This window comes from Meleagris gallopavo, chromosome 24, assembly GCF_000146605.3.
Source record: "Meleagris gallopavo isolate NT-WF06-2002-E0010 breed Aviagen turkey brand Nicholas breeding stock chromosome 24, Turkey_5.1, whole genome shotgun sequence".
In the NCBI taxonomy this organism is placed as follows: Eukaryota; Metazoa; Chordata; class Aves; order Galliformes; family Phasianidae; genus Meleagris; species Meleagris gallopavo.
In genome coordinates, this window is record NC_015034.2 from 1,738,241 (window position 1) to 1,756,148 (window position 17,908).

A 17,908-nucleotide genomic window follows, 5' to 3' on the forward strand; every position below is an offset into this window, starting at 1 on the left:
AAATCAAGGGAGGAATAAAGCCCTGGCCAAACAGGGACTGAATTTTCCCTTGGGGAGACTTGTCTTCTTTTTTTTGGCATGGCTTGTATTGATAAGAGAGAGGTGTGATTCTCACGTTTAATGAAATTCCTGTAACTCAAGGCATTCGTTTAACATCTGCTGTGTAGTGAAGAAGCACTGAAGGTTATTCTGAGCACCGTAGTTGGTTAAGAGGACCTGTTGGCATCTTCCCCTGTGCTGCAGAAAAATCAGAATCTGAAAATGGTCCCAGTGTCTGTTTGGAAAGTCAAGCCAAGCCACCTGACTGAATCGTTTCCTAGCACATGGAACACCTCTTGTCCAATCTTGTAAGCAGTCTCATTTCCAGCTGCCAAGGGGTTGGTGTCCTACAGAAATAAATCAAGGCTGGCAAACTGCAGTCTAGCAATAAGAGGCACCCTGGGTTGGAGCTGCATGATTGGCAACTGTGATAAATTTCTGTAATTACTATTGACTCTAGGCAGACTTTAAGTGGTTTAACGTATTGCTAGATTGGTGAAGTTTTGATTAGTTTAAAAAGATGTATTGCACATAACTTTCAGCTGCTGGTTAATTTGTGTGTGCGTGTGCCTTTTTAAAGACAGTATCCTGTTGAAGAGAACACTGACAGGAAAGCTAGCAACTCCTGTTAATCCTTTTGCCTGAAAAAATTCTCAATATTAGTGACAGAAATTATTGCTCTTGCTGTGATCTTGCTAATCTTTCCATAATTTTCTATCCACCTGTATAATCAATGAATATACAGATGTTACAATTGAGAAATATAGATGAAAGTCAGGCTAAGTAAGATTATTGCAACAGGAAGATAATAAATGGAAAATGCTTACTGATGTTGTAGGCTCTCAATATTCTCCACAAGGAGTGATCTCCAGGAAGAGATCCATCTTTGGTGGCAGTCAGCACTTAAATGGGATCTAGGAGAGGTGGAACCAGGCTCTATCCCTTCCTGTAGCACAGGTGAATTGCCTGTGAATTAATGTGAGTAAAAGAAATATGTGTCCATTTTTAGAATGTAGGTATGAAAAATAAAGGTGCCTGAATGTAAATATGAATCTGATACTTTATAGCACCAAATTACTTTTAACTGAAACGCTAGTGTTCAGCTAGTGTTTTCCAAAAAGAAAAGTGTTCTTGTTGCTTGTGGTCATCTGTCTCTACCCTTGGATTCCTGAAGTTGGCTGGAAATTGACTAAAACTGCATTATGTATATTCTCCAAGCCTAAAGAATTTTTTTGCTCAGTCTTGGCAACAGTCCTCACTGGAGCCAGTAGATAGGGGCAGGGAGAGCTAATTGGCTAGAGAGAGAGTGAATGACATAATTGGCTGCAGCATATCATTATCTTGGTGTACCAGCTATAATGACTGCCATTTACTCAGGCCAGATGCAGCATCCCAACAATATGCAGGAGCAGAAAGAGTATTTTATCAGTGGTGCTCATTCCTGATTCTCAGTGTTGTCATCATTGGGATAAATGAGCTTTGCCAAAATGCATTAAACCCATAAAATGCACATTTATGCAAAATGTAGCATAGGAAAGATAGTAAAATTAAAGGGACAACTCACTGTAGCATTGCTCAATACATGAAATGTCAGAGGGCACAGTGCCTTGCTGCTAAAATTCCCAAATGAGAGACTCAAGTTCTGTTTCTGTCCCAAAGTAATGTGCAATCTCAGGAAAGACCTCTGCCTTGGCTTGATTTCCTAAGAATATATACAGCCTACAGACATTCTGTTGCTTTTTGCAACTTTTGTTTCAGAGATGGTTTTAGAAATTTTTAAGAATAGTTTCTTTTTCTGTAGTCTGTGGTTAATCCTAGTCTGACAAGGCACAGTTTTCAAAAATGTGGTGTTGTTCTAGATAGAATCAATTTTCATGTATATATGTACTCCCTAAATGAGACCTTCTCTTCTGAATGCAAAACGAAGATCCAAAGAATTCAGGGGTCAAGAGTATTTCTCATACCTTCAATTGCAATCAGCTATGGAGAGGGATTTGTAGGTAATGAATTACCTGCACAATCTTTAACCCCAATTACCAACTACTCGTGCTCATCCATAATTGTCTTTGCTGAAAACTCTTTCTTCCTGAGAAAGTAAATGATGAATTACAGTTGTGCCTGTCTGCGGACAGTTCCAAATTGATGCATTGTTGGAAGATTCCTGTTCCCTAAAACGCAGACATTAGCAATCTCTTCAGACATCACATAATCCTTCTGAGCACCTTCCCTGTCATGAAGGATGAAAGAACTGCCATATGGAACTTTCCCATATAAACTCAGATTAAAAATCACAGGAGAAGAAGTGATTGTGACAATTATCTGTTATTATTTACTGAATTGGTTGATCTAAATCAAATTGCATTTCTATAGGAGCCCTTAATTTGAAGTAATAATGCTTAAAATATTGACCAAGCTCTGATATGCAAAGTGACAGGTTATAAACTTCATGGGTTTGTTTCAAGTTCTCATTCTCTAGATTGTAGACAGGTGGTGCTCAGGCAGTGTTTTCAAGTACTTGTCTTAAGTCAGAAGTACATTTCTCATTGAAGAAACCTTGAAATGCTTATTCTGTCCAGGAATGGAGGAAACAAAATCTCTCCATCAGATTTTGCCAGACGTAACACCACAGCTGATATGAAAGGCTGCTTGCCAGGTTTCAAGTGGGGAAGTGTAATGTGATGAAGTGCTCTGCTACTGTTGGGCCACATGACATGATAGGAAGGATATAGCCCCAGCTGGTGCTAGGGGGGAGAAAAAGAAGAAAAAGGGAGAGAATTTCAGCCTGGTGGGCCTCCTCAGTTTTGTCCTACCAGGTAAATCTGTGTGTCAGATAACCATAGTAGACATGCAGTCTGAGTAGAGTTTTTATATGTGTAATTTCATCTCATGAAATGATGATGGCTGCATTAAAGACATCCAGATGATCTATGGAAGTATGGCTTCAGATATAATAAAACAGAAAATAGAGTGGAAGTATATGGATTTTAGCACAGATACAAAAGCAAGTGTTTTTGTGATTGATAGCTCTCTTGCAGACACCGAACTGAATTGCTAGTAGCTTGGCAATCAATGGCCTCAGGTCACTTAGGAGGTAATATTTAATATTGCTAATTTTCCTCTTCTGATATGTTTGCAGAAATCCTGCAGTGTAAGGAACAACTCATACATGTTTTCTAAATTTTGAATTGTTTATTTAAGTAGGGAATCAAAATAGACTGCCCATTCTTCCAGGCATGTTTGATATTTCTGTTATGTCCTACTTTATGGGCAGAGAAGTGTGGTTGGCAGCTTACAAGAGAGAGAATCTCTGCATCTCCACCAACTCAATAACTCCCCCTTCTCTCTTCCTGGAAGCTATTTTTCTTGTTTTTATAGCGTTATTTATGATCCATTGAAAAGCCTCATGGTGCAAGGACTGGCAGTGTTGTTCTTCAGAACCATTGCTGCTGTATGTGGCACATAAAGTAGTAGTGGGAGGTGATGGGTAGGAAGGAGAGGAAAGGAGCGGTGGATCTTAACCCCGCATTAGATATTTTTATCCGTGCACGTGCATGAAAATTCAAAGCAAGGAATGACCTTGCAGATGATAAATATTACTTTAGATGGTAGAATGAAACCAGCATAGTCAGAATGGTGCAGGAACACAAAATGCACAAGATGATGGCACAAGTGCAGGCAAGTAGGAGAAACAAAGCTTCTGGTTCATTTAATCCTAATAACATTAGTCTGCTATGGAGAGCAGTGAAAGAGCGACCTCTCTTTATTCCTCACAATTGTGTGCTCAGCCACACAGTGGCTGGAAGCTTTTGTTTGAACTTTTGGAGAGAAGAATAACAAAATATTGTGCCAAATTCATTATGGCTTAAATAAAATTGAGAAATGATAATCAGGAAGAACTATGCCATTAACTGGGTAAATGCACGTATTGCTAGCTCAGTGCCTGGAAAATACAGCCTCAGGTATTCTGCAGGAGTAAACAGATGTAATTGTATTGAGTGTAGCTGAGTGATGCTGGCTTATGTCAGCAGGAGATTGGGTCCTAAATACCTACCCAACTAACACACAGAAAAGTGAGTACCTGCAAGTATAAAACTGTAAAATAGAGAAAGGGATTATGCCCAAAGAACTTCCAGCTTATTCCTGCCTCTCGTTCTTTCTTTGTGACTCAAAATATGCGTCTTTCAGCATACAAATTATACTAACTGTGTTTTTATGCATGTAGAACAATAATGCTGAACGTCAATTGAATGTTCTGAGTGCTGCAGGAATATGGATGTTATGATCTAATGGGTACAGATTGCCAGTCTGCTTGTCAGAAAGAAAAATGCTGGGGAACGGAGTTTGCAAAGGAGTTCAGGAAATCTCCTAAAACTCGAAGCATCTGTTGCAACATTTGTGGTGTTTTATCAGTTAATATAAAAGGTGTTTGCAGCTCAGTGAAGCCCAAACATTAAGATTATTGCACATTTTATTGGCTTCTCCTGAGCTCTGAAACTTGAAATTCATCTACCTCTAACCTTTTCCACCCAAGTCAGTTTCATACATAAGTAAAGAGCGAGCTGAAATTACAGGGAGCTGTTAAGGAATGAATTGACTTGCTTTCTTCTTTCAAAACTGATATTAAAATATATGAGGCACAGTTGTCAAACTAAGAAATTGCAGGATGATTCATAGGGAATGAATGGGCAGCCCGCTAGTCTTTCTGCTCCCTTACATTACTGATTTTTAATGCTCTTTGAAAAGGAAGACATTTTCTTGCCATCTAAAAGAAAATAGAAATGGGGAGGGGTTGAAGGGAAGGCGCCATCCCTTCCCAGCTGCTATGAGCATATTGCAGATAATGCCAATCACCAGAGCATGCTGGAGATGTTAGATGTTTTAGTAAACAGCTTGTAAATGAAAACACAGAGGAATTGTATCTACTTTCCCCTTCTACCCGCTCTACCATATTTTATCCTTCCCCTTTTCTATAAGATACTTGTCAGGCAACGCTATGTTTGTCAGTGTTGTAGCCCAGCATCTAGGAGCAAAATACATACCAAAATTGATTTATACATTCAAGGGTGAATTTTCACTTCAGTTTGCTGAGCTACAGCAGTGAAGCATGTCTATTTAATTTGCAGTATAAAAAGGGATAAGTGCCATGCCAGCTTTGTGAATGCTATTGGTTCTACATGGGGTAGCAAGGACTGGAGGAATCTTATAAGCTGGGGCCTCGATCCCGGGATTCAGCACAGATGGGTACACTGCTACCTTGTAATGCAACTGAGTGAAGATATTAAGCACAGTTCAATAAGTTTAATGTAAAAAGCATCCTCCAAAGTGCATTAAAATCAATTGCAAAAGGCTCAGTTAATAGCATTGCATTTCAGACAAGTTCTGTGAGGACACTCGCAGTCTCCAAACTGGACACTGAAACCCCAGCTGTACAACCTGTCCACCCAGACCTGCAGAGATGGTAAAAGTAGACAGGAAACAAATGGTTTTCAAACTGCATTGGGTGTTCAACGAAGGGATTATCTGAACAGTGTCTTTTCATGACAACTGCCTTCCAAGGCCAACATGCTGCTTGTGTTCTCTTAGCAACTTCTTCAGATAATGCAGCAACAGTTTCAGTACATTTTTTCCTCAAACTTTTTACTTATTGTCACCGTGTGGCCTGGTTCAGCCTAGGTTTGGTGACAAAGAGAGAAGGGACCCATGGACGAGTGATAAATACCTTCTATGTACTACAAAGAACTCACTGAATATATTTTTCAAAAGAGAAAACCCTTAGATGTGCGCTCATACTCTTTTTGTTTCCAGCTTCTGCATTTCCCTGTGCTAAGAGGCTTGCAATATTTGATGTGATACAATAATCTGTAGATTTTCTCTAATTTTCTTTTAATTTCTTCTTTCAAATTTTTCTCCAATTTTCTTCTCATACATTCTTGTTTTCCTAAAGCAGATTCTTCTTATGAAGAACTTCCTCTTCCATTTTATCATGCAAATTCTCCTTTCCTGAGGATTTGCTTACTTTGATATATTGACGTATTTTATTTCTTTCATAGGAGTCCACATATTCTCAGTTATCTCTAACTATTATTTCCTTGCCTGGACATCTGTTATTGTGGCATCTATTATGCTGTCAAACATAAAAGGCCATGTCATGTAGATGATGACTATTGTGGTGTCACTCATAGTCTGAAGTCTTCAAGTACCTGACATCTGTTCTTCAAATTCAGTTCTTAATGGTGACTGGGGGTCTCGAGTCACTTTTTGTAATGCTCTCAACAGTTTTGATTTCTGGAAGTTTGATGTTTAGTGTCAGCACACAGATGATCACTGGCAATATTACCAGGAGAGCTCTGAGTGAGGTTGACCACATACTGCAAGAACTTCAAAACATTCCTACAGAAACAAATTCTTCTTTGTTTAGACCAAGCTTTCTACCCCGAGCACTGCCTACAGCACCTTCTTTGTTCTGAGTTATTCTGATATTCAGCCATGCAAAGAAGTCCAGAATGTTTCTTGCTTTGGCTGCAGCCCCAATTCATAGTAGTTCAAATCAGAAGGACTGGAACGTTGAAAGCGTGGATTTCAGCACACAATTAAATTATTGCTATTCATGAGCATCACTCACAGCTAAATGGTTTGCCCAGTGACAGAGAGGCTGATTTTCTGACTCTCTGAATTATATTCAAATAACATTGTCCCATTCCTCGAGGGACCCATTGGTGCACTTATATGCTCTTTAGGGCTTTGGCTGGGCTTAATAAAAGACGATGGATTTGAACTGGCATCTTATGCAGGGAGGCTTGTGTTGTAGATGCCAAATTAAAACTAAACCCTCTCCTGTGCAAGAGTCACATAAAACTGAAATGAAAACAAATATTCTGAAAGGAAATATGAAGAACTAGAGAGTTATTTAGTAGGAATACATTTTTCTACCAGAATCTGTAATACTTTTTAAAAGAATCTTCAGAAGGATGAAATCTACAAAAGTGCCAGGTTTCTTGAAATGAAAGTCTCATTATGACATCTCATGAGAATATTATTTTCATAGGAAGTGAGGCAGCAGAAAGGAGGGAAGATCAGGACTGTAGTGAGTGGGAAATATTTCAAAAGGTGGTGGAAATATTGAATTTCCACCTTTCTGTAAAAAAAAATACAGTTTGTTCCGCCAGAAAATAATAGCTTAGTTCAGGCTGGGTAAGTTTGGAGGACAAAATACTACAGTGGAGTGGAAGTGTGGCATTGTGGCATTAAGTCTTAATTGGAACCTCAGAATTAATGTAAGGATATGCAGGTGAGGGATTTTATAGTAATTGTTTCCTGAATGAGGGGATGTGTTCTTTTTCAGAGATCTGCAGAGCAGTTGCAGGTATTTCTGTGCTGGTGGCTCACTGCTGCCTGCCAGCTGGGCGTTTCTGCCTTCCTTCTGTGCATCAGCCAGCACAACAGTGCCCACAGACAGGCACAAAATCATCCAAATGAGATAAAACCACTTCCATCAGCATTTTAGATTCATTTGTATGACCCTGAAGTGCATGAAGAGGGCTCATGCATCTTATTGTGTCAGTTCAGGTATGAAGATAAGAGCAAGCAGTGCCTTAAGCCATCCTAAGTGTTTTTAAAATAAACACCTCTGAAACCTGGGAATCAGAATAATGCCATGGAATTCAGAGCAGGTACCAGACACTGAACTCTGCCAGTCAGTCTGTAACTGAGCTTCAAGCAGGAATGAAGCTGCCTTTCCTGCTGTCAGAATATGGCCTCTTGTAATCCACGCTCCTGAAATAATATCCCAATTAGGAAAGCGAGCTGCAGGGAAATATTCCCATCGAGGGGCAGGCTGCGGAATGTCTCTGCCTGTTCAGAGTAATGAAGGAGATACTGGGAAAGGACAGTATAAAATGTGCAATTTGGTGTAACTTTGTGAGGCTGCTGTTAAAGCTGGAATAGGGCAGCCTGTAGGGCAGATGTTCAGTGAGTCAGTGAAGAAGATTAATTAATAAAACAAACTTACGGAAAATCCTGCATCTCAAATGCATCTGCACACTCTTTTGAAAGTCTCCGCTCTGTTATTAAATAGTGGAGGAAAGAACTGGGGAATAGGTCTTATTTTGTTCTTTGGACTATCATCTTGCTTGAGTGCAGGTCAGTTCCCATTGGATTCTGAAATAAATCTGGGCTCTTGACAAAATGGTATAAGAAGCTTTGCTGAATGCTTGGGTGCAGTCTCCACAGCAAAATTTATCTGATACAGCTTTTGGTTTCTTGGAGGATTACTTCTCTTAATCATAACTGTTTTCTGTAAGCATTTTAATCAGCTGCTAATCTTCATCTCTTTATTCACGTTAAATAATTGAATCAAGATTTTTTTAAGTGTACACTCAAAACCAATGATACTTATGAAAATGGTAAGGAAGTCTGTGAAATGTCATTATTTTGGGAAATGTTCTATGTGTTTTATTTAACATCAACATATCTTCTTTCTTTATGATGCACAATGCTCCAGTTTTGAAACAATATTATTGGAGAATCACTGTTAACATAAACTTTTAAATAACTTTTTAACATAAACAAATTATGCAACCAGGGTAAGATAGTTTTAAACCTCTTGGGGGGATGGAAGAGTAGGTGAAGGGGAGGAAACAGAATCCAAACCTAAAAGAAATAGATCTATGTGATGGGGTGTTACCAAAGCACACAGTGAATGGAAATACTCTGATTTTTTTTTAAGTCTATCACAATGGAATGTAATAAAAAACAAATCTATGTTAGTCCTCTCCTTCTGAGAGGCACTGCTGAAGATTGGCAAAGCTCCACGAAGAAAATGACTTTTAATAAGATGCATAGTGACTTTACATTGTTGTGTCGATACTTTTCCATGTAACAAGAGGAGCGTTGCAGATATCTGAATATCCAAGAATATTTTGGCACTATTTGGGAATTAAATTTCATGCTCATGAGCAAAACCAGGGTTGGATAGCTGGAACTGCTCTAGAAAAGGAAAAAGCCAAATACTCTTCCTATCTGCTGTCTGCCAGAAGCACTTGGAGGATCTAATCAGGGTAGAAGAGCCATAGGGCTGAGTTTGCCGGACGAAGTCATTCATCAAAAATAAAAATTAAAAAAAATAGGAAGAAGTGAGAGGAATAGCAAAGCACTTTCTGTAAGCTAACATATGAAAAAGACAGCAGCAAAGTAACGTGTCTGAGACAATGGTTCTGTGCTGTTGTAGACTGGAAGATACACTGGGGGCAGGAGTTGTCTTTTAAGTTTGTCTATATGGATGAATGCTTGCTGTTCTCCCAGTCTTATCTGAAAGGTGTTGGCTGTATCCTAAAGGAATGGTAAATGGCAGTTTTCTGATATTCTGTGTTCACTTGTTATCGTTTTAGCTCTCTATTCATATTTATATTCATAAAGGAAAATCATAAATCTAATAGCTTTATTAGTGGTATTAGATCATCCCAGCAGCATTTAAGTAGATTTCTGATAAATGAAGATGCTTGTCAAAAACAGCAATAAAAAGTTATGCAACCAATAATAAATATGAATTGAACCTCACAGACATATCTGAAATGCCTTGTTAGATGTGATTGTTTTTATGTTCCACATTTTCTTCCCTTGAGTTTTGTTACTGTAGTTGATACCAGCAAAATCACCTTCACTGTATGATTAATCTGCCTTATGGCTCCTACAGTCATCAAAACCTGTTCGTGGCATTTGCTGTGATCACAGCTGAGATGTATCAGAAGTGAAGACCATCAACCCACAGTCATATATGCATGCTGGACAGTGCTGAGAAATGCAAATTGTCTTTTGGGCTCTTGCACGTACTTAAACTTCAGGTGAAATTGGCACAAGATGCACAAAGCTGTCTTGGATCAGATGCTGTAACTCCACAAGGTGTTAAAGGCTGCTGATCTCTGATAGCATGTTCTGTGGGCAAAGTCAGTAAACAGCAGGAGAACATATTTCCTGAAATGTCTGAGTCATTGTTAGTGATGGAATAAGGCTTTTCTTGGTACTTCTTAATTTTTTTTCCCTTTCAACTCTATGGTCCCAGGCTATTTACTCATCTGTAGCAAGAATCAAAGTCTGAATCTTTTCTTGATGGTTTAAAAACAATGCCAGCCTACTGTTTCTCAATTATTTATGTCTACTGTTTCTGAAGAGAACTTTGTGATATAAGCAAGAGTTACACTTTAATTATGCCTTTGTTTCTGTATACCAAGTCACCCTTGTGCTAGCATTAATGCACACTTATTGATTGTAACAGCCACCAATACCCAGGGTTTACATCTGTAAATGAAACAGTTCTGTACTACTAAAGAGTAGGAGGTGCGTAAGTAAAACAAAGTAATAAATTAAGCAGTACAAAAACCAACAACTGTTTCTGGCATTAATGTGCAATGTAGGAGACTCCCAGAGCATATCAAGCAAAGCTCTTCAGGGGAATTCTACCAAGTCTCGACTCCTTGAATATCAGAGAGATAATTTTATGTAAGCCATCTGAAAGGTATTGTAATACAATTAGTTGTTCAGAGTTGTAGGAAGCTGCTTGCCAATTCTTCATGGATTTCATTTGTAATTTGCCTCAGGAGTGTGGAAGCTGCTTCAAAACCTGTTTAGAGAGAATTCTGCAGAGGTAAGACTATAAATATCCATGTAAGGTTAAGCAGCATTTGCATGGTTGAGCTATTAGAGCCACTGCTGTTTGGCTAAAATGCAAACAAAACTGAATTCACTTCTATTGTGGCAGTTTGAAGACCATTTCAAGTAGGGAATGGGCTCTAAGTGGGGAACTACCATGATCTGAATGGACATTTAGTTTGTCACTACTTTGTAGTTCAGCTATTAATAGATATCTCTAATTACATTCTTCATAAGGTGAACTGAGCAAAGTTGCTTATTAAAATTCTACATCTTTCCTTTTTAAATGTATGACTTATTAAAATTGTAATCATTCAATGGGAAACGAAGCATTGGGAATTCTATTTATTTATACAGAGAGCTACAGCCTTCTGAAGTCAGTGGAAATTTTTCTATTCATCTCAGTGACTTTTGCATCGGAGCTGTAAAATGCAAGTAGAGGCAGTTTCAACCCCTCTTAATTGTTTTCATGTACAAGATGATATCTATTGGTTATGAGTACTTGCTTTTTCTGTTCAGCACGACAAATGCTGCACACCAGCTTTGGCAAAAGGATATGGGGAAATCCTGCAGTTATTAAAAAAGCTGTAGTTGCTATTTTTGCAGTTACAAAATGAATTTTTGGATAATAGTGTAGGTTAACGTATTTGTACTCATAACTCTTCCAGTGTTTGTAAAACATTGTCCCAAAGGGAAACTGTGAAGCAGGTCGGTTATTGGAGATGATTTTGACTCTGACATTTTTTAGGATTTAAATTAGGATTTTGCAAAAGTTTTTTTCTTATTATTTTCTAAGAAAATTTAATGATTGCCTGGTTCCCACATCCTCCATTCAATTTCCTTCTAGCACTGTGCGCCAGGCAAGGATCCACTGTGCTGGACAGAACTGAGTCGTGGTCTTACTGGTAATGACAAATTAACCTCCTTGCTTTGCTGATTGAAAAAACGAGCTCAGGATTTAGACATATGAAATCCTGGTTCTGTTGTAGTCAGTGGGACTTCTGCCTCAGAACCAGGACTTTCTGAGGAAATATTGAAAGCACTGACATTAATTTACTTTGGATTCCCATTTCAGTTAGATTAGAAGCTTGGTTCTCCCCCTTTTCTTCCTCTCACCCACAGACTGCTTTGAAAATCTTGGCCATTGTGTTTATTTCTGAGGCATAAGATTTTATCCTGATTCTGTCACATTTACACCTTACTATTTTTTTTAATCCATTTTTCATATGTAGTGATATTTTTAACTGAGATGCTGAGTTATGCAATAATATATGTAAAGTCTCCTAGGTGATATTTTGCAAAGGGGAAAAATAAAGCTGTCATGGAAGTGATCTTGAGAAATACATACTTTAAGCTGACTGCCTTACCTCATGTTACGTCCAAGTGCAGACCTTTTGTTACATGGGAAGAAGGCTTTTCCCCAGCTTTATTCACAAACTCCACATTCAATCTGTTGCTTTGTCCTGTAGTGTAGAGCATTACAAATATGATGATTAGTAATGGCCTTGCATCCGCCAAAAGGATTGGCAGATCTGGTAGTATATAAGGATTTTTAGATAAATTTTACCTCTGGGAAATCTCCAGGTTTTCATTACTTTTCTGTCCTCTCCTTTTGCTCATTTCTAGAGGGAAAGATAACACCTTTCTTTCATTAATGAGCCTTCTTTTATCTGAATTATTTAAATACAAGGCAATGTCCCTGCTCGTTCTCCTGCAATATAGGCAGACCTATACTGAGATACTGAGGACACTTCTAAATGAGATTTAATAATATAGTAGGACATTTAGCATATATTAATTAAATATCAGCAGATGGTAAGGAGAGCCCTCACTGAGAGTGAATAAGTACAGAGAGAAATATAACTGCCATGTAATTAAACCAAACCTGCTGAAACAATGAAGGTGCAATTACTTTTTTATTAACACATTACACTTGCATGCAATGCTGAGGAATTTAATTACTACCTAACTTCAATTACGTTCAACTCTGGAGATGGTTTAAGTAACGAAGTTCTGAATCCGAAGACCTGCAGAGTGTGAAGGTGTTGGGATCTACAGTAACTCACCATCTAAATTGTGCCAACAGTTGTGCTCTGAGCAGTGCAATGACTGTCAGCACAGAGAAGAGGATTTGTAAAGCCCTGTTTTCCCTTCCTTTCTTTCTGCTTTCTCCCAAGCCACATTCATTGATATCCTCCACTGGAAACCTCTTAGTCTAACACTGCCTGGTCACAATTCCATCTGAGCTTAAGCTGCTGTGAAATACTGGAGTGTGAGGTTGCTATTTCTGTAGCCTATATCTGGTGGTACGTCTGGAAAGGGAAACTGCTGGAGGTGATTCCTATAAAGCACTGCTGTTAGAAAATTGAATGATGAAGGAGCTCTAATGTGGACGTACTCAGGCAGTCTGAGGTCACTATCATGACTCAGCCTGAACATTGGTGTAAAACAAAATCTAAGTCATTTAACTTAGAATAACCATAGAAAGAAACTTAATGCATCGCAGTGGCAGCAACAGATTCCATAGCTTTTAGGTCATAAAATCCATAGTGATCCATAAAAGACATTGGTTTTTCACCCCAGTCTTATGCTGTTTCTTACACTAGAGCTCTGTATGCTGCTGAAAGTTTTTCTTATTTAACAGATGTTTTTCTAGCTAATGTTCTTTAAGTGCACAGTGAAACCTTTGTCCATCTTTCCTAAGATTCATTCAGCAGGTTTACAAACTCATCAACTGAAGTATTAATATCACTGCAACTTCTTTTCTTCAGCTCATCTTTCCTCTGAGAAGCCCTGGTGGAAACAATCACATTCCCCAGAAGAAGATAGCAGCTTGGCTGTTGCTGCTCTTCTGTGTTTGTATCAGAGGTGTGAAATTGAATGCCTGTGAGTTCTGCTCCATGAGGATCAAAGTCCTTTTATCCAGATGAGTGCACCAGGTTATATGACAGACCTTTAAGCTGAGGACCAGCCAGCTTGTAACTGGAGTGTGGCAGAGACTGGTACATCTCAACTCCAACTAATTCCAGTATAAAGATAGATTTAAGACAAGTGCCATCCAGCAAATGGACAGCAATGTGAATTCCTTTGTAAAACAGTGGATACAGTGAGTATTACACTGAACAGGGGTTCTGCATCTCTCTGTTAGTGTAGACAGGACTCAAACCTGACACACACCTGCAGCAGCACATTATGGTGTGAAGGTCAAGTAAATGCATTAGAGATAGTGTTGAGACATCTTTGTCAACTCATCATCGACATTAAGTACAGACAAAAGCAAACTGCAGTTTTCAGTCTAATTGGCTGGATATTGCATTAATTGTTCTATTTAGTGAGCTATTAGCAATGAGCACTGGGAGTAATGCTAATATATTTATTTGAGACATCTACCACAAGAAACAAATCTTCTATTTAGTACACAAATAGGTTGCACCTTATCTCTCCTTTCACAAGGGACTTGTTTAACCAAGACTCTGGCTGATATTAGCAGTCTCTTAAATTGAAAAATTGCAATTCATTCCTCCACAACTTTGATACTAGTCTTATCAGCATAAGGAAGTGACAAAAACATCTCTCTTCTCCAAGACAGAGTGACGATTAGCTGAACAGCAAAAGAGACTTCATTTTGTAGCTCAGAAATGAAAATAATGGGTGAAAAGCTTTGTCCTTTATTGAAAGCATGGAGTTGATGTTACACTCAGGTTTGCCCCTATTTATCTGCTTGGCTACATCATCTTTTCACTGCTGCTCTGACTTGAACTACTGCAATGGTTCTCAGAGTATGAAAGATGTAGGAAAAAAGGAAATGTAGAAGAATAGCTAATTAGATGATTAAAATCATTGTGCTGATTTTACATGCCACTGGATGTTATTAATAATGAATTACTTCAGCTTCTGTAACACTGCCTGCTCTCTTATAAAAGATTCTCATAGACCCATGTCTTATGTATCTGAGATGGACTCTGACTGTGTTGAGGGAAATAATGTGAGGTTTCTTTCTCACAGGTTCTCAGCTGCACACAGAGGTGAGTGGAGAATGGAATCGCTTCAGCTCCTCCAAATTGGGATCACTTTTCCACTCCTTAAAGAGAAAAGATAATGCAATTGAAGTGACATTGTATTAATGGTGGATCACGTCAGCTAATAATTAGTCAATACATTACATTGCCCCATTTAGGTTTTCTTTTCCTATTTAAGTAGCAGCACAGTTCATTTCTTGTGTGTGTTAAATCTTCTCTAGTACACGCTGTGAGCAATGAATTAAGTGTGAACATCAGAACAGCATCCTGGAACGGAAAGGAGGTTGTCAAATTAATTTCTGACAAGTGCCAGGATGAGGATCATGGCAGTTTGCATGTAAAAGCTGTACTGGATGGCAAACTTCATGGCCCATCAAATTCAAGGACCAAAATGGAAATGAACTTGTAATTTTTTCAGTACAATAAGTATTATTTTTACCTTACTTTCTACCTCCTTTGTTATTTAATAACCTATTTGAAGAACATTTCCCTGTACTTTTATTACTTTAGAAAGTATTTAGTTTTCTATTCTATCATACGAAATTCAGGTTTTACAACTATAAAATTCCAAAATGTTTTACAAGTGGCCCTGATCCTACAAAGACCTACCCATCTGTTTAGCTGAATAATAATAATCATTTATATTCCAATAGTGCCCTTTATCTTGCTTGGTCTGTACACAGAACCATCTGCTTCAAATTGACTGCCTTTCAGACTCAGCTCTCCAAGAGCCCTGACCTTGTAATCTCATCTATGCCTTTGACCTTGCAGAGCTGCTCTGAATCAAGGATTAGGGTCTGCCACACACAAGGCAGCTTGTGAAAGCAGGGTCTAACATTACAGATTTGTAATTGAAGTCAATGAACTTTTTTCCTGAATATGACTTGAATTTCTGATTTGTTTTTCAGTAAGACAAAGCAAGAAATGAAATGTAGGCTCGTTTTCTCCATGTGCCTTCTCATCTGAAAGTCTCTTTTTGGCCTGCTAAAGCATAAAGTAAATGTACCTCTGGCTGTTAGACTGGGCTGTTTATTCCACCCACTGATTTTTCTCTCTTTTCCAAAGAGTAAATGCATTTTATTTTTCATTATATAATGCTTAGAGAAACAAGTAAAGCTATCACTAGAGAAGGGAGTACTTCCAGCAAGCAAGCAAGCAAGCAAGATTGCCTACTGAGGCATGTGTTTGATGGTAAATGAATTGTATTTGTGAACTGCCTCCTATTTACTGTAAGGCTTTCAATAGTAATCTTTCTTGAGCTAAATTACATTATCACAATAAAGTTAAAAGGAACATGATTTCTTCAGCCAAACCTACTTAGTCATCAAGAACCCCAGCTGCTTTGAAGTGCTCCTGCAGTCCTAACTAATAGAAGAGACTTGCCAACGTGTGGCCTTGCCTTTCACAGAAACATTATTGGTGAGGTGTGGAGCATGTGGAGCACGCACATGGAATATCAATGCAAGAAGTCTGCATGGTCTTTCCAATTTGAGAATGGCTCTTCTATGTCTTCAGGCCTCTTCACTCTAACACTGTGAAGCTTTGGAGGATCCAAAATTATTTCCTTACTCTCTGTATACGTGTCTTACATTCCTTTTCTTAGCCTTAAATTCTTGCCAATTTGTTTGTCTCATACATTCAGTGACTGCTGTTCTCAGAAGAGTCACTTAAACCTTTTAACAACAGAACCTGATTTCTTCTTTGATATCAGAGCCTACAAGAAAAAGAAACATAAAACTCTTCCAAACTATTATATTTCGAGTGCAAATTATGCTATCATCTAAAATTCTGAATGACCACCCCATACGCTTCACATTTTGGTCCTGCTTTGAGCACAGGGTTTGGATAGGGTGACTTCTAGAGTTCTTTCCAAAGTAGAGTATTGGAAAATATGGACTGTGATTCTCATCTATCAGATGAAGTTTTTGAAGCTGTAGCAGGCCGTTTGACTCTGCAGAGATGCAAGAATTTAGGGATGAATATTTAACTGCAGTTTTTTTTTGTACTGTCCTGGTTGCAGTCATGCTTTAAATTAACAAGTTATCTTAATTGTTGTTTTGGCATATTTTCTGTAATAAATTATTTTCTTTTAATTTATAGCTCCTTTAGTGTTTCTCTGTAGCACTTTTTGCAAGCTAATAGGATCTCTTGTCTGAAAAGTTAGACAATAGAAGAGATATTATAAATTGTAATTGTATGTAATTGCTGCTTTGTAAGCATTTATGGGGGAAAGAAAAGATTCCTTATTCTTTCAAATTCGAGTTTCTCTGTACAAATGTTTGTAAATCTGTCTCTTTGTTTTCTAATTATTTGGGTTCGTTTGTCCTAATGAAGATCTGAGAATGTTTGCAGGCCTTTCTGTGTACCATACACAGGGTGTCAACATCAGGAGCTGCTCAGAATCGCTCCCATGACATCACTGTGTCTTCCTGCCTCCTGATGAAACTTGAGGAAAACTGAAATTGTTTAATGCTGTGAGGCAGTTGGTGACTTTCATGCTTTTAAAATGTAGTCTTTATGTGTGCAGTTTTCTGTTGTTTTCCAGATAGGTATTGCCTATAATTCTGCCCTTAGAAACATTGAGGAAAGTGGCATGGTTAGTTTTTCCTATCCAAAATTTGACAAGTGTTCCAAATGAAGGGGAAGTCGTAATTGCCCACCTTCAACATTGGCTTTTTCAGGGCACGAACAATGCTTACTTAAGTTCTGAGTCGTTTGCAAGAGGTAAAAAAATAAAAGAGAATGCCTGAAAGTGAGTGGAGTGCATCTGTAGTGTTTTGCATTTTATGTTGCTACAACCTAAAACAATCAGAATATTAAGAGTTACCTCTTTGGGACAGTGACAATTATTTTACAGAGGTGCAAAAGACACGAGGAATGGAAAATACGCTCTCCTATTTCAAGATGCTGTTTCAAATGATCCTCAGTGGCAGAGGACTGCCTTGCTATGATCAAAAATTATTTAAGGTATGGATGGCATAGTAAAGAAAAATAGCTGGCAAAGTGTGGCAAATAATCTCAGTTTGTGACAATCTAGATGCTAGAAAGCTTTCTAATGTTTGCCCTCTCATGTGTTCCTAGCATGTTTCTCTGACTTCCTCTGGAAATTATTGTGCTCTGTGTAATTAGTGCCTGTTTTCTGCTGGGAAAACAGAAAGCTAAGGGAGGAGGGGGAGCCCCTGAGATGATGTTTAAGCAATAAGTTC

The 17,908-nt window shown here is 38.3% G+C and overlaps 1 long non-coding RNA gene across 1 annotated transcript in view; it reads left to right on the forward strand.

Annotated features, from left to right (window-relative positions):
* Positions 1 to 17,737, forward strand: part of LOC109370907 — a 26,603-nt gene extending 8,866 nt beyond the window's left edge. Inside the window, exons 4-5 of the long non-coding RNA XR_002121449.2 lie at positions 13,455 to 13,789; positions 14,689 to 17,737. This is a non-coding gene — a long non-coding RNA (uncharacterized LOC109370907). The remainder of the gene's footprint in view (positions 1 to 13,454; positions 13,790 to 14,688) is intronic.
* Positions 17,738 to 17,908: the final 171 nt, after the last annotated feature.